At 44.2% G+C, this 22429-nt stretch overlaps 1 non-coding gene across 1 annotated transcript; it reads right to left on the bottom strand.

Moving 5' to 3' along the window:
• Positions 1 to 20032: 20032 nt before the first annotated feature.
• On the bottom strand, positions 20033 to 20105 carry TRNAK-CUU (transfer RNA lysine (anticodon CUU)). The gene has a single exon. It is a non-coding gene; the product is annotated as a tRNA-Lys (tRNA).
• Between the last annotated feature and the right edge of the window lie 2324 nt (positions 20106 to 22429).

Consider the following 22429-nt stretch of genomic DNA (forward strand, 5'->3'; position numbering starts at 1 on the left):
AAATTTTATACTGTATAGTAACTCTGATTAAGACCTTTTGTCTGTTATCTCCTGTCTGTTCAATAACTAACTCATTTTATAAATAGACCCGATCTGCCATCCTCAGAACATGGGGGCCAGAGAGATTTCTTAAATTTATGCTGTTGCCAAAAATCTGAGGTTAAGGCAGGGCTTGTCTGAAGCTCCCACTCATTCCATGACAATTTCTCATAGATCCAATAATTTCCATATGTCTGCATGTGGAGTAAGATAATGCTCAGTATGTAAAAATGCCAGATCATAAAGCCTTAAAACAGCTAAAGAAACCGGAACAAAAAGGTTCAGCACCAGAAAGTATTCAAGCAAACAAATGTCAATCTATTCTTTTAATACTCTTTGTCAGTTGTTTTATGGTAGTTGTGAAAAATGCATATTATATGATTGGATCTTCGCAAATATTAAAAGGAATACTAAATGTGTTATGTTGGAAAGTTGTATTAATTTGTAGTACTTTATTAATCCTTTTAAAGTAGTGTGGTAAATATAGTTTTAGGCTATAACATAATATTAAAATAGAAACTATGCGATATAAGATACTTTTTCTAACTATCTCAATAAATGAATAAGATAATCAAGAAATTCTTCACACAGAGATAACAGCAACAAGACACTAAAATCCCCAAGAGAAGAACTATTGCCTCCTTATCAGGAAGAACCAAACTTCAAGGAGTCAAAACATTGATTTACAAGATGAGAGGGGAAGTTGACAATAACCAGAAAACACCCTTTATTTGAAAAGAATTTTTGAATTATGTATGAGATATATGAATATGCAACAGGCTCTTGTTTTTAAGGGTTAATCCTTTGTTAGCAAGGTGTGCTTTTGTGTGGCAGAGAGAGAAAAATTCACCCAGATGTCTGTAATTCTTTGGTTTTTATTGTTCTTTATTGTCCTAACTCTGATTGTCCAAATTCTTATTGCTGTAATTTGTATTACTATTTTTATAACCATTCTATTACTATTAAACCTTTAAAATATTAAAACAAGTGACTGCATTTTTCACAGTCAGGTTTAGATTAGATGTTAGGAAGAAATTTTTTACTCAGAGCGTGGTAGAGCACTGGAATCAGTTGCCCAGAGAGGTTGTGGATTCCCCATCCCTGGAAGTGTTCAAGGCCAGGTTGGATGGTGCTGTGAGCGACCTGATCTAGTGAGTGCCATCCCTGCCCATGGCAGGGGGATTGGAACTAGATTATGTTTAAGGTGCCTGTTTTGCAGAGAAAAGAAGAAACCTCACAACTTTATAAAAGTTGTAAAGCTTGGTATGTTTTATCACGGCGCCGGACACATGCGGAGAAAACTCTCCTCAAAAGGCATGCGTACCTCTGAGAACTTCAGATCTCCTTTTATCCCCCTGTCAAATACATATGCATACAGTTTCACAATAAGTTCATACATATTCATTCTGCGTGACATTAATCACCAGTTCTTCTTTATCAAAAGGATTCCTAGGTCGGGGGCAGATCGACCTTGTGGTCGTTTCTGTTTTTTTTTTTTGTCTCTGCCCTGCAGTTTTTCCCTTCAGCTTTGGCCTCACAGACTTTTCACCTCTCCTAGACACTTCACCTAATTCAGAATGGATTTTTACTCTGTCTCAGTGCCTTCCAACCTAATCTATTCTGATTCTATTATATTGAGGGTCAAGGTTTCTCTGACTCTCAACAAGCTTCCATCCACTGCATTTCCCTCAGGGCTGTAAGGGTGTGACTCCACCAAGCTATTTCTCTCATATTCCCTGATACTCCTCAGCCTCTCCACTTCCTCTTTAAGCTCTGCCACCAGGCTGAGGAGATCATCCACCTTGTCACACTGCATGCAGGTGCTATCTCTGCTGCCCTTTGGTACTAATGCCAGGTTCAAACACTCCCTGCAGGCAGAAATCTGGACAGTTGTATGCTTCTGTGGGAGCTCCATCTGAATCACCATGCTCCTTCCAGAGACATCTTTCAACTATGTGGAAACCATTGCTGGATCTATTCTAGTTGGGCAGGCAAAAAACATCAGGTGACTTCACCTCAGGAGCCACAAGAGTGGCTGTGCCCTCCTACATGCTGTGCCTGCATGAACTGCTGTGCCACATTCTGTTTGCCCACCCTGGTCACTGCACTCCCTAGAGCCATTTAAATCTTCCATGGTTGCTGTAGAAATGCCCTTGCCACATCAGCCTTTCTCATGAGAGCTGCCAGATACTGCCACGTCTTTCCATTCTCTTTTGGTTTTCCCTGATTCTGGGAACCCCCCACCTAGCTCCTTCCGTTGTTTTGCTCCAGAATTACCATAGTTGCCAGTGCTGTCACTGCTGTCACCATGTACCTTGGCAATTGAAAATATAGGACAAACTGAAATGATCAGGCACAGGTGTTTTGCAGAGAAAAGAAAAAGTACCCCACAACTTTGTAAAAGTTGTAAAGCCGATATGTTTATTACAGCGCTGGACACATGTGGAGATTGCTCTCCTCAAAAAAGGCATGCATACCTCTGAGAACTTCAGGTCTCTTTTTATCTCTCTCTCAAATACATATGCATACAGTTTCACAATAGGTTCATACATATTCATTTTTATGGGTTTTGTGTGACATTTACCGCTAGTTCCTTTTTATCAGAAAAAAAATCCAAGGTCAGGTTCACTTGCCCTTACAGCAGTCCCTGTCACTCTCTATCATCTTCTGTCTCCCCCCCTTTATCTCTGTCCTTCACTGAAGTAACTTCACTGAGCTTAGGCCTTGCAGTCTGGCTAAATAACTATGGGTTCTAACCACAGACTCAACTCAAAAATGTACATTTCACCTAAATTAAAATGGATTTTTACTCTGGGGGATTTTTCACTCTGTCTCACAGGGCTGGATCAAGCAAGCAGAACTTCTGCATACAGCTGGCCCCTTTTATACCCCTGTCTCTTTCTTCTCCCATTGTTCCTCCCTGATCCCCTTCCCCTGCACATTCCTTCATAGTTCCACACTCCCACCCCTTCCCCCATGCCTGGCAATATGCTGTATCCTCAGGTTTTCATCAGTCGCAAAGTCACCATTTCCCTGCAGATTCCTGACAGCTTCTTGTAGTGGGTTGACCCTGGCTGAAATAAACAGGGCAAGGAGACTTCTTCTCCTTTTTAATGCCTTTATTAAAAGTGATCAGCTCAGGATTGGGCAGCTCGACGGGGCTGCAGTCTCCCGTCGTCTCTCCCAGGGCGACCCAGAAGAGGAGGATATGCACAGCTTTGTCCACTAGGGGCAGAGCTGGGGATCAGGTCTTCATGGGAGCCTTTAGGGCGTGGTGATCCCATCCAATGTTGTTTTTCCTGGCCCCTTCCCGTCCGCTCCCGGCGTCGGGACGACTCCCATGGTCAGGGCGAGAGGGACTCCGAAGGTGTTCCGCATCTCTGCAGGCCCAGCACTCTGCTCCTCTCGTCCAGACATCACTCCAGTCTCTCAACTCTTAGGTGGCTCGTTGTTTTTGGGGTTTTCTCCGTGCATTTGGAGTAGGGGTCCCACACAGCATGCTGGTCCTTGGAGTATTTTGCATATCCCTCCCCTCCAAAGTCTCTTCTCCTCACTGTTTGGGGAGGTCTCCACCCTTCACTGTCTCAGAGAAGGGCCATTAACTCGCCCCAGCCAGGGCTTTTACTGATACAAAAACAACTATTAACAACAATGACCTGTAATTACCATAACACAAGCAGCAGCCCAGCGGCAACAGTGGTAACCTTTTTCTCACAGAAAAAAATCAACAGAATTTTTGTTCATAACACTGGCCAAATGCCAGGCACCAATAAAAGCTGCTCTCTCACTGTCCTCTACAACTGGACAGGGGAGACAAAATTTAACAAAGCATTTGTGAGTTGCGATAAGGACGGGGGAGATCACTCATCAAATACCATCACGAACAAAACAGGCTTTAATTAGAGATATGATTTAAGTTTATTATTAACAAAATCAGAACAGGATAATGAGAAGTAAAATAGACCCTTGAAAACACCTTCCTCCACCCCTCCCCCCTTCCCAGCTCTGCCTCCTACCCCAGTGGCACAAGGAGACAGGGTGTCTTGGTTTAAAACACAAATGTCTGCCAAGGAAGGAGGGAACCATTCTGGAATGGAAAGAACCCTCCCTCAAAATTACTATACCTTTGAAAATTACAGGGCTTCCAAGCAAAACTGTAGGAAAAGTAATAACAGTTCTATACTAGAAAATTTACATATATGACAAAGCAGAACAAACAACAAAACAATAACAAACATTTCCCACCCATTAAGCACTATTTTTCCCCTTTGGTGTAGTTACGACCACAACTGGTAGGGGGTGCTGGTGGCTCTGGAAAGATGGAGAACGTGCAGTAGCTCACTTGTGGTGGCAGGGGGTTTTCTGGTGCAAGCGCAGAACCTCACTGGGGATAATGGCAGTTCGGAAGAGAGGAAGGAAGTGTATGGGTGTTGTAGTGTGTTCATTAAGTTAATTTAATTCCTCCCCCATTTTATGTATCTGCTCTCCCCCATTTTGTGTAAAATGGTTCTGCCCTCCTCAGTTTTCCCGCCACAGCCCTGCCAGTTCTATTGTCAATTTGTTAGGTTATATAATTCCTTCTCCCCTTTTTTCCTTATATGTATGCCTTTTCTCCTCCCTGGGCCAAGTCAATCACCCTCCCACTCCACCTAGCATTCCAGAAGCTTCTCCTCTTTGGGGGTTGTGGTTGGCTGTGGTCCCGGGACCCCTCCCATACCTGGTACCTATTGGGCTCTCCACTATGTCATTTGTGTTAAGCTCATCCCCTCTTCTCCCCCTACTGGTCTTCTGTCAACCCCTCCTGGGTCCACCCCTTTCCTTTATAACCCTTAAGCACCCTTTGTTCTTGGTCATTCGCCGATACATCGTGGGCTTTCCAATAAACCAAGTTTAGCCCCCCCCAGCGAGTGTCCAGCTCCTTCCTTCTCGTCGTTTAGCAGCGATCCAGTCCGCAATCAGCACAACCCTTGGCCTTACGACGCCGAGGGGTGCTGGCAGACCATGCAGTGAGGTGTCGGCCTTAACCTCAGCTAGCTGGACTCTGACTTTCTCTGCTCTATAAGGCTAAATACATGCTGCTGCATATGGGGAGGGTGATTCCCCTGAGCACTCACACGGACTGTGCTGGTCTCCCAGCACTGATAGCCACCAAAGTCTAAGTCAACGGAGTAGCTAGGATTCTCTCTCGCAAGGAACAGGCTTACAAGCAGGTGGCCGGGAGAACTCCACAGTAGTGCTGAGCCACTGCACAGAAGTCCAGTGCAAAAACTGCATGAACTGTCTGCTCCCAGCAGGGAAGAAGACTGTCCACACCCAGCTAAGAACTGCCAAACTCCCATTCCCTCCCCTCCCAAAACCATTACCCAGGTATGCCAGAGTGATTGGCTACTCCTTTTGTTCACTCAATAACCTGCCATTTATCCCCAGGGGTGTCCCATCTCCTTCCCCCAGTATCTTTTCAGATGACAAATGGGAAAAAATTCACTGTGAAACCTAACCCTCAGCACAGAGAATGGGTGTTATGGTCAGTTCATCACCTATGGTTTCTCCTGCTGCTCAGGGACAGGAGTCCTTCCCCTGCTGCAATATGGGGTCCCTCACACAGGTGACAATTCTCTGCAAACTTCTCCAATATGAGTCTGTGATAGATGAGTGATGCAATGGTTGACTCTCACAATTAAAGGGCAAATATTATGTATATGTTAAGACAAGTTTTATAGATTTATGGTTATGTTTCACCTGATTTGTGGAAGGAAAAAACTCCACAACTTTGTCAAAGTTGTAAAGCTGGTATGTCTATTATAGCGCTGGACAGCATGTGGGGAACATTCCCCATAAAGGACATGCGCACTCCTGAGAACTCCAGATCCTTTTTTATCCCCCTTACTGGTGCATATGCATAGAATTTCACAATAGGTTCATACATATTCATTTTACTGGTTTCCCATTACACTTGCAGCTAGTTTTTTAAATCAGAAAGTACAGAAAAAACTCCTGGGTCATCTTTCCCTGTCTCCCGTAGCCTCAGCTTTGGTTTTCATCTGTTTCAAAGTTCAACGGTTCCGTCTTATCTCTCTCGCATTTTTCCTTCAGCTGAGGCAGTTTTTTTAAACAGCACATTTCACCTAAATCCAAAATGGATTTCCACCCTGGTAAATTTACACTCTGTTTCATTACCCCCCCCCCCTTCCCCCTTGCATTGTTATCACGGGAGGGCCTGCTAGCGGCCGGCCCAGGAGGAGAAGGGGGGAGTGAGGCGAGAAGGTGCCTGGCAGGGCAGTGTGGGAGTTCCAGAGCTCTGGGACAGGCAGAGACTGAAATTTTTAACCCTTTTCCTGCATGATAGAAACCTTGCAAATGCTGATCCTCCTGGAGCTGAATGAGAAGAGAGATAAGAGATGAGATAAGAGAGAATGAGCCACGAGAGAAGTGGAGAAGACTCTTGAGTGGGGGCAGAGATGATGGAGTGGCCTTTTGCCTGGACTTTACTTGTGTGGCCATAGACTGAATAATTTTTTTTTTTCCTGTGACACAGAGACTGCATTTAGGGGGAGGCAGTGCCTCAGAACCAGGAGGGTTCAGTGTGGGTACCCCTCGGCCCCAGGGGGTGAAAAATTTGGGGGGGACATGTGTCCCGAAGGAGAGACTGTGCCTTTTTTGGAGTGAGACAAGGCATCCTTGAAAGACAACCCTAGAAGCAGCTCTGGTCCATGCACAGTGGTGAGAGCACTGGGCATGGAAGGAAGATGTCACGATGGCAAAGGATTTCCGGGAGGGGCTATGAGTGACATGGAAACACACGAGGTTTCAACGGTGTTTCCAGGGGAACCCTATGGTGCAAGAAGGACTCCTCTCCTCTTCATGAACTGAAGATTGAGTATTCTAAAGGGTGGTGCTGGACTGAGAGTTGGTGATTTGGGGGAATGTATTGCATTGGGAAATTTGGTGGGGGGGGGAGGAGGAAAATGCTTTTGTAGGGTTTTCATTTTCCTTGTGGTTTTTTTTTTCTTCTTTTCTTTTGGTTTAGTTAATAAAGTTTTCTTTATTTCTAAGCAGGAGCCAGCTTTGCTTATTCCTGGTCACATCTCAGAGCAGACACCAGGCAGAGGGTATTCTCATGGGGGCACTGGCATTGTGCCAGGCCCAAACCATGACAGTCTTGTTCCTTCGTTCTCTGCCTCCATTTTTCAGCATCCGCGATTGGTTACCGTGCAGGTGTTTTACAGTCCTCTGTTATCTAGTTCTTGTTATCCTGATATGTGGCTTATCAGCTTCTTCGCTCTTATTTTAGCACAGTTTATGTCTTAGTAAACTTGATGAATTCCAGAGTACTCTGAGAAAATTCTGATAAGAACAGTTACAGATGGCATGGCTGGTGCATAATGAGGCCTAAGTTGTTCAGATACAGTGCTACAATATGTTATCACGTGTCTTACCCCATTTCTAATTGGCCCAGCCTTGGCCAGTGGCACATTCATCTTTGGAGCCACCTGGGATTGACTCTGCCAGACATGGTAGAAGCTTCTAGCACCTTTTCACAGAAGCCACTCCTGTAGACCTGCCCCCCCCCCCCCGAAAAACCAGGCGATTCACACCCAATACACCCCTCAATTTATGTGACTTCTGGTCATTACTGAATCACAGAATATGTTGAGTTGTAAGGGACCCACAATCATCGAGCTCAACTCCTGACCCTGCACAGGACCCTCCCCATGTGCCTGAGAGTATTGTTCAAATGTTTCTTGAACTCTGTCAGGTTTGATGCTGTGACCACTTCTCTGGGGAGGCTCTTCCAGTGCCCAGCCATTCTCTGGGTGAAGAACCATTTTTCTAATTCAATCTAAACCTCCCCTGGTTGTCTGCAATGAGGTCTCCCCTGTCTCCTCTTCTCCAGGGTGAACAGATCAAGCAGCCTCAGCCGCTCCTCATAAGGCTTCCCCTGAAGGCCCTTCACCATCTTCGTTCCTCGCCTTTAGATGCTCTCTAATAGCTTAGCATTAGAGAGCTGAGCAGTACAATTACTTCCCTTGACTGGCTGGCAATGTTTTGCCTGATGCACCCCAGGACACGGGTGACCCTCCTAGCGGCAGGGGCCCACTGCTGACACATAATGAACTTTCTGTTGACCAGGACCCCCAGGTCCCTTTCCCTGGCAGTGCTTTCCAGCATCTCAGTCCCTAGTCTGTCTGTACATCCAAGATTGCCCTGTCCCAGGTGCAGAGTCCGGCACTTCCCCTTGTTGAACTTCATATGGTTGGTGATTGCCCAACTCTCTAAATTGTTGACGTCTCTCTGCAGAGCCTCCCAGCCTTTGAGGGAGTTGACAGCTCCTCACAGTTTTGTATCATCTGCAAACTTGCTTAGTATCCTTTCCAGTCCTGTGTCCAGATCGTTAATGAAGATGTTGAAGAGCACAGGGCCAAGGATAAAGCCCTGTGGAACCCCACTAGATACAGGCCGCCAGTCTGATATCACCCCATTCACTATGACCCTTTGTGCCCCACCCGTGAACCGGTTGCTCACCCACCGCATGGTGTTTATCCAGCTGAGGGCTGGACATTTTGTCCAGACGGATCCTGAGAGAGACAGTATCAAAAGCTTTACTGAAATCCAAAAAGATGACATCAACTTGTTTCCCTTGATTGACCAGGTGGATTGCATTGTTGTAAAAGGAAATCAGATTTGATAAGCAGGGATTTCTTCTCATGAAGCCATGAAGGCTGTGACCAGTGCCTGCGTTGTCCTTCAGGTGTTTTTCAATACCTCCCTGTCTTGGTTTGAAAAGACAGGTGTCTGCTAAGGAAGGCAGGATCTTCTCTTGACATGGAAAATGTAAAACCCCTCCCTCTGAATTGTTATAATTTATGAATTAAGGGGCTCTCAAACAAAGATATGGGAGTAGGAATAACAGTCCTTTATTAGGAAAAATAAAAATAAAAATGCAGTAATACAAAACAACACTGACAGAGTCAGAATATCACCTGACACCCTCTTGGTCAGTGTGATGGTTTTATATTGGAGGCAACCACTGAAGTGACTGAAGCTGCTATCAGTTTCCTCCGTGTCTGACCAAAAAAAACCCAATCAGTAATTAGCTAATTAACTTTGAGAATTGACAATCTGTTAAATCACTGAGAAAGGTGATACGCCTCTGTGAACACGCATGTCAAAAATGAAAAATCCCAGGAATTCTCTCCCTTCTGCCTGGCAAAGTGGTAACACAGCTGGTCTGCTCCCCCCCACCCCCTACCCCGTCACAGCCGGGCCGGGCTGGGTGGCCCCTGTCGCGGGGCTGGGTCCCTTCCCAGGGAGCCCGCCAGGCCCCATTGGCTGCCGGGCAAGGGAGGGGACACCACAGGGCCTCGGCGGGCTGCTGCTGAGTTCTGGCCTGGTGGCTAAGATCCTAGCCGCGCCCCCAGCCCACAGCCCAGCCACAACTCCGACTGCAAGATACCGAACCTGGCAGGGCTCACTTGACCATCTGCAGCCCCGAGCGAGATATTACTTCTTTCAGTGCTTCAATCTTCCCTCAAGTGAGAGAAAAGGACAAAATGCAGGCACGTAAAGGAACAACATGAAAACACTGAGGTCAGTGACGAAGTCAAGTCCCAGATGGGAGGGATGAGGAGATGCCTAAATCCTGGGTCTGAAATCCACTTGTAAAGCTATGGAGAAGAATGTAATTGATACATCAGACTCTTTTTCCCTGTAACTCATTAAAAGTATGGGGAGATGAAAGTGTTCAAATTGTAGATATCTGGCAAAGGCCTCCATTTGAAAGTGAGCAAATGTTGAAGTAGCTGTGATCCTATGAGAAGTTTGAACAGGTAAAGAGAGAAGAGTGATGAAGACCCTGTGCCCCAAGAGAGAGAAGATGAAAACCTCTTTTCCCAGAGATGAAGATGATCTCAGAGATCGATAAAAAGGGCCTTTGCTCTTAACCAGCTCATTTTTAAAATAGTACCCCATAAGTTGACATGGCCCATAAACACAACTGTGGGAAAAGCTGTGAAAATGGGAGGGATTTGACAATTGCAGTTTTTCGGGGCAGTTGCTATTCGTGGAAAATAAAAGCCATGAGAGAACTGTTTTCTTGTGGAGCAGTCTCCATAAACTAGAGGGACTCCTCTCCCATTAAGAGCCTGAACAAGAGATGTGGGACTTCAGGTGACTCTTCAAAATGCAGTTGTATCCAAGATGTTACAACAGTCCAGGGTTGTGGGTGACTGAACCTGCACCTACAGCTGTCAGCTCCAGCTATAGACAAGCCTGAAGACCCTTTAATTTTGGTAACATTGCATTATATACTTTGCTGAGCATCTTAATACAGAAGAGCTAATCTATACCTTGACTTTTACCACCTATAGCCTATCATAACTACTATAATTGCCATATTATGGTTAATACTATCCAATCACATGAATTAGTATGTTACAGTTTAAGCTTAAAGTTGTTTTTCAGATTTCTTGCAGTGGAAAATTCTGAGACCTTTTTTCTACTTGCCACATCAGCAGTCTTTTTTGCCTGTGGTATCTTTCTGCTTGGTAAAAACATCTTTATGTTTGTGGTCAGCTTATCCTTTGCTCTAAGTCATAAAACCGCTTTCCGTCTTGACATAACCTTTGCCTTCTTAGTTATCCAGTAAGACTGGCTCAGCAATTGTCAATTTACATATCTATTATTCTTTTATATCAAAACTTGCTTCAATCTCTATTTCATTCTCAGATTCTACATTCCAAGAGCCTTCTGCCAAGCATACGTATCCATTAAATTTTCTTGTCAAACTTTCATCCTTCCCAACATCTCCCTAAGAGAACTAAAGAAAGACTATTCTAGAAGTGATAAACTGACTGAATTGTTTCTGTACATTGTGAGTGGGAAAGAAAAGGTTGTAGGGGGAAGGAGAGGTGTACTAAAGGTGTTATTCAGATTCTTATTATTCTTTCTTTTAGTTACCGTTAATAAAGCTCTCTTTTAAGCTTTTGAGCATGCTTTGCCTTCCTCCTAATCCTATCTCACAGCAGGAAATGAGTAAGTATATTCTGGTGGGTGCACTGGTGTTTGGCCAGCGCTAAACCCATCACAGTCAGGGTGTTGGTAGCAGTTTCATTAAATGGTGGCTGCAGTCTTCCTGGAGTGAAAAATGTGGTTCTGTTAAAGCAGTGATCCTGTAGAAGAGTGTAGTTTTCTTCTGAAGGTCCAGTGGTAGTGTTGATGGGCCTGGTCTTCCTCTGGGAATCCAGTGGAAAAGAAAGCTGCTCCTCTGGGAATCTAGGGGGAAAAGGCTGACTGTGGTGTTCCAAATTGCTGATTATATCCAGGTAGGAACGCTTGGCTCCTCCCACTGGGCGGAGCATCTCACAATGGGATGATGTAATTTTATCAGTCATGTACTGAGACTAAATGGCCCATAAACAGACAATATCTCCCCAGAGAGAGATTGGTTGTGGAAGAGATAAAGAGAACTGCCCCACTTGGTTTTAACAGGTGGCCCAATTAACAGAAGATAACTGCCCCACCTCTAACAGATGGCAATAGAATACACACGCAATACCACATCTTGCATTTGCAACCAAAGACACTCCCAGAATAATCTTCTTCATAATTAAATAGGCACTGAAGTGAGACTAACAGGCCTGTGGTTTCCAGGGTCCTCTGTATTGCCCTTCTTGAAAACCAGGACAATGTTCACCAACTTCCAGTCAGCTGGGACCTCTCTGAATTCCCAAGATTGCTTAAAAATCATTGAGAGAGGTTTTGCAATATCAGTCAGTTCCTTCAGGATTCTTAGATTAATCCCATCACGACCCATAGATCTGTAGCAAAAGGAATGAAGGACTTGTCTTTACAAACAAAATGTAGGTCTACTGATAAATAAAATTGGATACTAAGAGATGAAAGAAACAATGGGAAGAACCATAAATTCCATAGGAATTCTTCTAATTGACACAAGCAAAAGAAAATGTGAGGGAGTATACATTAGAAGGGGGTCTTAGGTATTAAGCGTTTTGGGAAGTCTGTACCTCTCAAGTACCTCAGCCAATAGGGAAAGAGAGAGGGAAATGCTGCTGGGAAATTAGGATAAAAAGGAGGCTGTGTCCTCCAAAAATTTGAGAGACCCCAGGGGAAATGCCCCTGGCCTCTCTCTTTATTCAAATAAAGTTAAAGGAGTCCTCTGTCTCCTTTTTGGACATGTTATAGATGAGAAATACAATTGTTTGCTCTCACAATTAAGGGGTGAATATTATACATATGTTAGGAGAAGTTCTGTCCATATATAGTTATGTTACTGTAATATGTCCTCCCCCTTGCATTGTTATCACGGGATGGCCTTGGTCGTTGGGGCATTTGGGGAGGGTCAGCTTGTTACTATGGTAACACCTGACCTCCAATCAAGATCTAAGAAAGTGATCACCACTAGATGGCAAAGTAGGAGTTGACTGACAAGACTTTGGGAGGGGCTAGAGGTATAAAAGGTGGAGCATCCATTTTGTAGATGGGTACATGGTGGTTTAGTTCCATGCTCCCAGTGTTGTAATTTTTCCTTATTTAGTCCTTTGTTGTATTTTTGTAAAGGTTTAATAAACCTTTGAAATTGTAAAAGTGAATGTCATTTCTCACAGGGCATAAATCTCTAGTGTTTGTGGATTAATTTTCCTGACAGTGGGGATCCAGCTGAAACAGCAGATCCTGTGCAATTTCCAGGTTGACTGGGAGTTGATTATTCTCAGAGTCATGGTCCTCCAGCTCAGAGCACTGAGACCCCCTTGGTCTGTCATTTGTGTGGAAGATGGGCAAAGAATGCATTAAACATGTCTGCCTTGTCTCTGTCCCTTTTTCTGAGGTGACCATCCTCATCCTGTACCAGGCCTATGTTAATATTACACTGCATACTGCCATTAATATATTTGAAAAAAATTTTACAGTTCACACAAGAGGTATGGTGCTATGCCCAGTTAAAAAATAGGGAATGTTAATGCAGGGGCCGTAGTCTGTTTTTTCTATGTGATACACGGAAAAACTCTGCAACTTGTAAAGATTGCAAAGTAGGTATGTATTTATTCAGTGCTGAGATGCATGTGGGATAGCTCCTCAAAGACATGCGCATCATCAGCAGCACCTATTCCTCTATTTACTCTCTAAAGTCTTACATATGCATAAAATTGCACAACATGCCTAATACATATTCATTTCCTAACCCCGCCTATCCTTGCTTCATATTATAATTAGTTCCAAGTCCTGCGCTTTCTCACTGCTCTCCGGTGGCCATATGGGAGGAAGTAAATGAGTCTTTCCAAGTCTTCCTCTGAGGTGAACTTTTCACCTTGCCTTCTTGCGCATGATCCCTGGTCTCTTGGTCGAAGTTCAAATTCTAAGACTTGTTTTGGCCAGTTTAGGGGTCCAAACAGTCTTCCTTATCACAATAGCCTTGCATCGTCTCATCCTGCTTTTGCAAGCACAGTAAATGTTAAGAAATATACATTGTCTAGTCAGCTACCCCTCATCAATCACTCTTTAACCTCTAACTCACTTGCATCACATGCTCCCAAGGGAGTCAGCTTGGACCGGTCCCAAAGCAGTATCCCAGGAAGCTGTATTTCACAATCCAGAGCTGCTTTGGAGCAGCTCAGGAATACTCACACCACCACGGCCACTGAATCTTAGAGAAAGAGAGTGAGTGTGCCTGACCACAGCCGCACCGCGGTCCATGGCCTTTTGCTGCCGCATCATGGAGAAAGGGAGTCTACGCACCGATGCTGTCATTGTAGGAACCAGCATTCCAACAGTGCAAACACCAAGTAGAATGAACTAGCTCTCCAGCTTTTGTTCATTTGTTTTTCTGTTGTTCTCAGATGAAGGCGGGGAGGGAGGCTGGGTAGGGGGGGGATGTTTGAACCTGTTGGGAAAGAAGGGTGCTAATGTATGTACAACCGACTCAATGGATGAGGACCCTTCGGAGAAATGGGTGTTAATGTCTTTGAAATGGGTCTTAATGTCTCTACAAACATCAAGCCATTTAAGTTTGTTACAGAACCCAGAGACAGTTCGACCAGAGTTTGACTCCTGAATTTTCGGGTAATAGACAAATGGGTCTGCACAAAGTCTATTGCAGAACTCAGACAGACAGAACTTGTGAACTTTAAGGGAAAATGACGATACATGTTCAAGGGGAAATATTTGGTAGGTGGTTCGGGAAGGCCGTTCCTTCCTAATGCCTCAGCCAAACCCCACAGGGTATGCCCTAGTGGACTCTCTCCCTTTATTTTAATTAAGTTGCAGGACTCCTCTGTCTCCTTTGTGGATACTTGTTGGATTCTTGGCTGTTTAGATAGCCTGGAAAGGCCCGGGGTGGCCTTGGGGCAGCCCGCACTTCAAAGGACGAGAAGAGGCTTCAAATCTTTTCTCGGTCTCGGTGTTTATTAATTGCTTATCTAAAAGATTTTCTCTCAGTCCGACAGGGGTGTGCTCAGCAGCCAGCCATGAGCACACTCCCTGCCCTCCGGGGCGGTCACCTATCTTTATACTCAAAGTTACGTATACAATATTTATCATTTTTCCCCAATACCTTTTACCCTTATTAACCAGTGCACTTTCAGTAATAACCAATCCTAAAGTGCCACCATCACCACAGAAGATGGAGGAGAAGAAGAAGGAGAAGAAGGACAGGACACGCCCCAATTCCTCCATCTTACTTCTCTAAACCCCCCTGTACAGAAATCCTAAACCCTGTGTTTCACTCTCTAATTAACTTATCCCTTCACCATTCACTCCGGTGAAATCCTCCTATCCTCATACAGGTGTCGTCTCCTGTGTAGGATCGAAGTCCAGCCACCAGACACTTCTGGCAACATTCCAGGACTCCCGAGCCCCCCAAGGGTGGTCTCGGTGACTCGGTACCTCAGTCCTGAGGTGCTGAGATCCCACAGATACTGGCTTTTCATAGCGTGTCTTTTCTGCACAAGCTGAAAGATTCTCTCCACGATTAAAAGAAAGTTGCTGATTTCTCATAATATGCGGCTAAATCTATAATTAACTAACAAAATGGTTTTAAGGCCTTTTGCTCTACCGCAAAGATAAAGGGAAAAAAGTTTAACCAGGAACTAACAAATATTCAAGAAGAATGTAGATGAATAGGCATATCTTGAATAATTTCTTTGCATTGTTTAAAAACCGGATGTATAAATTATGTTTAACCAGAGAGTAACAGATCTTCAGGAAAATGTTACCGACTAGGTAATTTCTTTATAAGTAGACAGGATATATGTCACTTAGAATAAATAAGCAGCCAGTTATCAACCAACCTTCAAAGTCATGAACCAAGCTATCCAGAATGATAAGGAAATAACACCAGAAAGAACCAGTTTTGTAGCTTGAAAGCATGTTAACAGACTATGTGTCAATTAAGAAAGTTCAATTAAAAAACAAGTGATGAAGAGTATGGAATGACCACCAGAAGGCCTGTGTTCTTACAAAAGGACAATCGATGGCAGCAAAGACCATGAAGTAGTTAACTCATGCTCACACAGTTTTAAAAATAGATGCTTTTTATGTTGTTGATTTCTTTGTCTGTGTAATGAATATGTAACAGTCTTGTAAATATAAACTGCATTAATTTATCTGCTTGTGGGGGGCATTGCTGGAAGGAAAATCCCCAGTGGTTCTTGGGCACCTCATAAAGAATACCTGCTGTGATAAACACATATTATAGTTATGGCTTTTGCAAATGTTAAAGTGGATACTATGTGCTGTGCATTATATTATAATGTTAACTTTTGCAGAAGTAGCTATGGCTGTGAAATAATAACTAATGCTTTTATTTTTGTAACTAACTGACAATAATTAAAATAACTCAGACACATTTGTGAAGTAGATGTTGATTTAGAGTACTTGTGGTTAACTTGCTATGACTGAAATAGCTAAACTGTTTGCATGGTCAGATAATATTTGAGGAATGGGTGTGATGAGGACCCCTGCTACTGAGACTTTGATTATCAACAACTGTCACCTGCTAAAACCATGGAACAGAGGGCCGTTGTGGGGGGTGACACATCACCCTCAAAACCTCATCCAAGATTACTGCACATGCTCTTAAAAGGCAGATCAGTGGAAGTGCCATGCTAAGTTGTTCCTGGAACACATAAACGAGTTTAAAGAAATGTTTGAATATGTATAATCATTTATGAGTATGTATTTCACCAATGCAATAGAAAAAGTGTATGGTTAGCCAGTGTGCCTCTGGCTACAGCTACACAGACAGCACTGTTACTTTTGCTTTATTGATTTTGTCCCTAGTGTCCTTTATTAAATTTTTAAAAATTTACTGAGAAGTGGGCTTCATTTCTCACACTGCTTAACACTGGTCAAATTTCAGTGTTGTTTTACTGTTTCACCATCTTGTCTTTGTTCTAGGATGACGACATGGACTGTCCGGGAAGAAGCAGCCATTCTGTCTTTGTTCCAGGGGAGCTAAGTAACACCTTGCTTTTCATTGGTTAAAACATTTCCCTCTTCTGTACAATTTTCTTTTCATTGTGTGTCTAACTCTATTGCTTTGTGTTTTTAGTAAATTGCTATTTTAACTTGGCATCTCTGATGCGATTTGACACTGGCCAAATGCCAAGCACCCACAGAAGTCGCTCACTCACCCTCCCCTGACACAGCTGGGCAGGGCAGAAAAAAAAATTAAACTAAGAGTACATGAGTTGAGATAAGGACTAGGAGAAAACACTCCAAGAGCAAAACAGGCTCGACTTAGAGGTACAAAGTGAATGTATTAGTAACAGAGTCAGAGAAAGATAATGAGAAGTAAAATAAGCCCTTAATGTGATAGATGAGTAATGCGATGGTTGACACTCACAATTAAAAGACAAATATAATGTATATATGTAAAGAGAAGTTTTATAGATTTTTTACCCCCATTGTGTTGTTGTCATGGGATGACCTGGGAAGTCAGGACATTTGGGAGAGTTGGCATGTTACTATGGCAGCACTTGACCTCCAATCAAGATGTAAGGAAGTAAACTCCACCACTGGACAGCGAAGAAGGAGTCAATTGACAGAACTTTGGGAGGGGCTAAAGGGTTAAAAGGCGAAATCTCCATTGTGTAGATGAGCAAGCACATGGTGGGGAAAAAATCCTTTGCTCCCAGCACAGTAATATTTTCTCTATTCAGTCTTCTGTTCTATTTTTTCATAAGGTTTTAATAAATCTTTTAAATCTTTTAAATCTTTTAAATCTTTTGGAAGTGAGTATAATTTCTCATACTTAAGAACACCTTTTCTTCCCTCAACCCCTCCTTCCTTCTACCGACAGCACAGGGAGACAGAGCATGGGGGTTTTGAACAGCTCGTCAACCAAGGTTTTCTTCCACTACTTAAGGAGATGAGTCCTTCCCCTGCTGTGTCATGGCATCCTTTCCCATGGGAGACAGTTCTCCATTAACTTCTCCAATGTGGTTCCAATCTCATGAGAAACAGTCCTCCCAAAACTGCTGTGGTGTGGGTCACTCTTCCATGGGGTGCTGTCCTCCAAGGACAGGCTGGTCTGGCTTGGAAACAGGGGCCCCCTTTCTCCATTGGGTCTCCCACTGGATCACAGCCTCCTCTAGGCATCCACCCACTCTGGCATGAGCCTCCTCCAGGCATCCACCCGCTCTGGCATGAGCACCTCCTCCACAGGCTGTGGGTGAATCTCTGCATCCCCTGTGGACCTCCATGGGCTGCAGGGAGACAGCTGCTTCACCATGATCATCACTACGGCCTGCAGAAGAATCTTGACTCTGCCACCTGGATCACCTTCTTCCCCTCCATTTTCACTGACCTTGGTGTCTCCTTGTTTTTTCCCTCACATGTTTTCACCACCTCCTCTTATGTAGCTGGAATTAACAGTGTCCCACTTTGTTTTGATTTTCTTCTTTAATATGTTATCACAAAGGTGTTAGCAGCATCTCTAATTTGCCCAGACTTGGCCAGCGACATGTTCATCTTCAGGGCCATCAGGGATTGGCTCTGTTGGACATGGGGGAAGCTTCTAGCAGCTTCTCACAGAAGCCACCTCTGTGGCCCCCCTGCACCAAAAACCAGGCCATGCAAAACCAACACAATCTTTCATTTATTGTCCTTCCCTTTCTGATGGGGGGAAGGGGCCTAGGCTATTTGGAGATTAGTTCCACATTGGTTGTCAAAACCAACATATTTATTGGTGCTCAATGTAGGGCATGAGAGATAAGTTGAAATAAAAATTTTGGCTAAAGTATTTGTACAGAACTCCCTGGTCAACATATTGCTCTGTCTATTCGTGGGGGTGTGGCATCTAACCTTGTATATGAGTCTGTATATGTGGAACTATTTGCCCACCATGGTGCTCTTATTCAAATCAAGAGAGAAATCAAGATTGTTTTGTTGATGCACTTTGAAAATCAGTTTACAGAATGATAACATCAAAGGCAATTAAGATAATTTGGGATGTGTATTCATTGTTGTTTGCCTGTCCTGGTCTGCGCTGCTTCTTCTGGGGGTTTGTAGTGGGCTGACCTTGGCTGGGCACCAGGTGCTGTCCTGGGTTGACTATATAATGCTTTTATCCCAAATCATCTGTTCTGTTTAGGCTGAATAATAAGCTTTGCACATTTAAGACTTGTTCCAAGAGTGAAAGCGGGAGAGAAGAAGTGTGCAGTTTGTTTTCAGACACTGCACTCACTCCTCCACATTCATGCTCCTGGACTGTGTTGTCTGCAAATAGACAGCAAGACAGAGGTATCCTTTGTTTTAGTTAGTTTTAGCTAACTGAAGCAAAGGAGTTCCCTAAACTGTAGGGTTTTTTCCTTTCTTTAGACCTGTTTAAACCTTCTCTAGACTAAACACCCAGAAGAGCATCCACAGCTCACACCTGTAACCGACCGGGCCAGGCCTGGGCCGTGGCATTTCCAGAACGAAAAGGACTGATAAGAGACTGAATGAGCCAAGCTAAAACCAAGAAAAAAGACTTTTCTAAGTTTGTCATCTCTTTTGGAACAGCAGGAGGTTTTATTGCTTAATATTGTAAGGGTTTTATTGTTTAATAAACAGTTTTTCCCACTTTTCTCCAAGGAAGTATTTTTCCAAAACCAGTTGGGGGAGAGGCCGATTGAATCTGCTTTTCTAGAGGAACTCCTTTGGTGGTTCTTTCCCAAATTTGCCCTGAATCAAGACAAATACAACTAGTGGAAAAAAGAAAGAAAGTGGAAAAAACCTTTATTGATTGCATGTTGGTTGTGCTTGCTCTGTAGTGGGTTAAAGCAGTCAGTAGCCACATTGCTTGAATTCATAAGGTCTCTCGGGGTGGAGGCCTTCAGGTAGTTTTAGTCTCTAAGCTTTTTTAAAGTTTTAATACCTTTCTAGTCACTAAGATCATTGTCTCTATGTCATGGTTTGATGCTGGCGCAATGCCAGTGCCCCCATGAAAAATACATTCTCCCTGGTGTCTGCTGTGAGATGTGACCAGGAATAAGCAAAGCAGGTTCCAATTGGAAATAAAAAAAGAGAAAACTTTATTAACTAACCTACAACTATATGTAAAAAGAAACACACAGAAAGAATGAAAACCTTCCAACAAACATTTCCTCCTCCCCCCGCTACCAAATTTCCAATACATCCATCCCTCAGATCACCAACTCTTGGTCTATCACCACCCTTTAGATAATCAATTCTCAGTTCATCAAGAAGTGAGGAGTCTCCCTTGTGCCATAAACTTCCACTTGAAACACAGTTGAGACCTCTTGTGTTTCCTGTCACACGTGGCACCGCCCGGAGATCATTGCCATCATGACATCTTCTTTCCATGCCCAGTGCTCTCACCACTGCGCATGGACCAGGGCTGCTTCTAGGGTTTTCCTTTTAAGGATGCTTTGCCCATTTCCAAAAAGAGCACAGTCTCTCACTTTTGGGACACCTGTCCCCCCCAAATTTCACCCCCTGGGGCTGAGGAGTCTCAAAATGTGGTGGTTTGACCAGGCGCCCAACGTGGGGCTCGAACCCATGACCCTAGGAATAAGAGTCCCATGCTCTACTGACTGAGCTAGCCAGGCAACTGAGCTAGAGATCTTCTCTTCCACTGAAGATCGAGGGCACCACCACCCTCCTCACCCATCTCCTCTGTTCATGCACTCTTTCACATAAAATCACTGCACTCCCTTGGCTCTGAGCCATTGCCTCTGTTTTGCAGAGAAAAGAAGAAACCTCACAACTTTATAAAAGTTGTAAAGCCCGGTATGTTTATTTACGGCGCCGGACGCATGCGGAGAAAATTCTCCTCAAAAGGCATGCGTACCCCTGAAGACCTCAGGTCTCCTTTTATCCCCCTTCCAAATGCATATGCATACAGTTTCACAATAGGTTCATACATCTTCATTCCACGTGACATTTATCGCGAGTTCTTCTTTATCAAAGGAATTCCTAGGTCGGGGGCAAATTGACCTCATGGTCTTTTCTGTTTTTCTTTCTCTGTCTCCTTGCTGTCTCCGGCATGCGAGTTTTTCCTTCAGCTTTGGCCTCACAGACTTTTCACCTCTCCTAGACACTTCACCTAATTCAGAATGGATCTCTACTCTGTCTCATGTCCCCCTAAATGCAGTCTCTGTGTCACAGGAAAAAAATGGTTCTGTCCATGGCTACACAAGAAAAGTCCAACCAAAAAGCCACTCCATCATCTCCTCCCACCTAAGATTCTTCTCCACTTTCCTCGTGGCCCATTTCCTCTTATCTCATCTCTTATCTCTCTTCTCATTCAGCTCCAGGAGGATTAGCATTTGTAAGGTTTCCATCATGCAAGAAAAGGGTTAAAAATCTCAGTCTCTGCCTAGAACTCCCACACTGCCTTGCCAGGCACCTTCTCGCTGCACCACCACCCCCCCCCTTCTGCTTCTCAGCTGGCCTGCTATTGAATTTCAAGGTGGCACAAGCACAGGCTCAGGCTCTCTCTCTCTCTCTCTCCTGGGGGAGGAAGGGGGGTGTGGGGGGTGGTTGCCCGATGCCTCCTGGTGCTTCTCCACCCGTCCATCCTTGGGGCCAGACCTACCTCACCCGGCCCCATGGCTTCCCCTCCCCCGCCCAGCAGCAGGCAGCTGGGCAGGGGAGAGATTCGAACTCTTTCCCCACTGGAACCCAAGAGGGAAATTTCCTGGGAGTGCTGTGTTTTTAACCCGTCTTCTCAGAGACGGATCCATGTCCCCACTGGCCATACCACGTGCCAATATTCAAATCTGAGCACCCATTGGTTTGACCACAGCGCTTCAAAAAACTCACTTCCTCTCAAACCACGAGTCTTGGTTTGGAAAGACAGGAGTCTGCTAAGGAAGGCAGGAGCCTCCCCTGAAATGGAGAGTGTAAACCCTCCCCACCCCTCCGAATTGCTATAAATTTTAAATTAAGGGGGTCTCAGGCAAAAAATATGGGAGCAGGAAATAACAGTTCTTTAATAGGGAAAAGAAAAAAAAGATAAAATAAACAATGCAGTACACTCGAACAACACTGACAGAGTCAGAACCCAACCTGACACCCTGTGGGTCAGGGTGTTGGTAGCAGTCCAATTGGAAATGTGGCTGCAATCCTCCTGAAGTATCAGGTGTGGTTCTGTTGGTGCAACGGGGATCTGTAGAAAAGGGTGTATTCTTCCTCTGAAGATCCAGTGGAAGAAAAGGCAGCTGCTGTTTCTCTGGGGAATCTCACGGAGAAAGCTGTGCTGGTGTCTCAAAAACTCCTGGACTATATCTGGGTAGCAATGCTTGGCTCTTCCCTCTGGGCGGAGCATCTCACAATGGGATGTTATAGTTCTTATCAGTCATGCAGTGACATTCAGTAGTCTATTATCAGCAATGTCCCCTCCCGAGGGAGATGTGAATGAGGTCACTCAAAGAGAGAGAGAAAGCAAACTGCCCACTTGACAAAGGTAATCTGCCATACAGATGGTAATGGAAAACAATTTGCATTGCAATCTTCAACACCAGGACACTCTAACACGTAGTTTTTAGAGTAGAGGGGCACGGATTAGAATAGCTATTGTGCTGGGATTAGTGATAATGATTCATAAGATGTTTACAAAGATACTAGAGTCTGTTCAAGATATGTATATTTTATAGTTTTTTCATCCTACCCTGTGTCCCAGTTCCAGTAGTATGTTCTAAAGATTTATTAGTAATTGCACCCAGTTTGTTAAAAGAGGAGCAGGGGATGAGCCTTTCCTTTCCTTTCCTTTCCTTTCCTTTCCTTTCCTTTCCTTTCCTTTCCTTTCCTTTCCTTTCCTTTCCTTTCCTTTCCTTTCCTTTCCTTTCCTTTCCTTTCCTTTCCTTTCCTTCTGTTATGTCACTTTTTGAGAATGTTCAATTTCCCCTGAATGTTAAGGAAACCATCTTTC

This window comes from Zonotrichia leucophrys, unplaced genomic scaffold (genome assembly GCF_028769735.1).
Source record: "Zonotrichia leucophrys gambelii isolate GWCS_2022_RI unplaced genomic scaffold, RI_Zleu_2.0 Scaffold_39_496844, whole genome shotgun sequence".
Lineage (NCBI taxonomy): Eukaryota > Metazoa > Chordata > Aves > Passeriformes > Passerellidae > Zonotrichia > Zonotrichia leucophrys.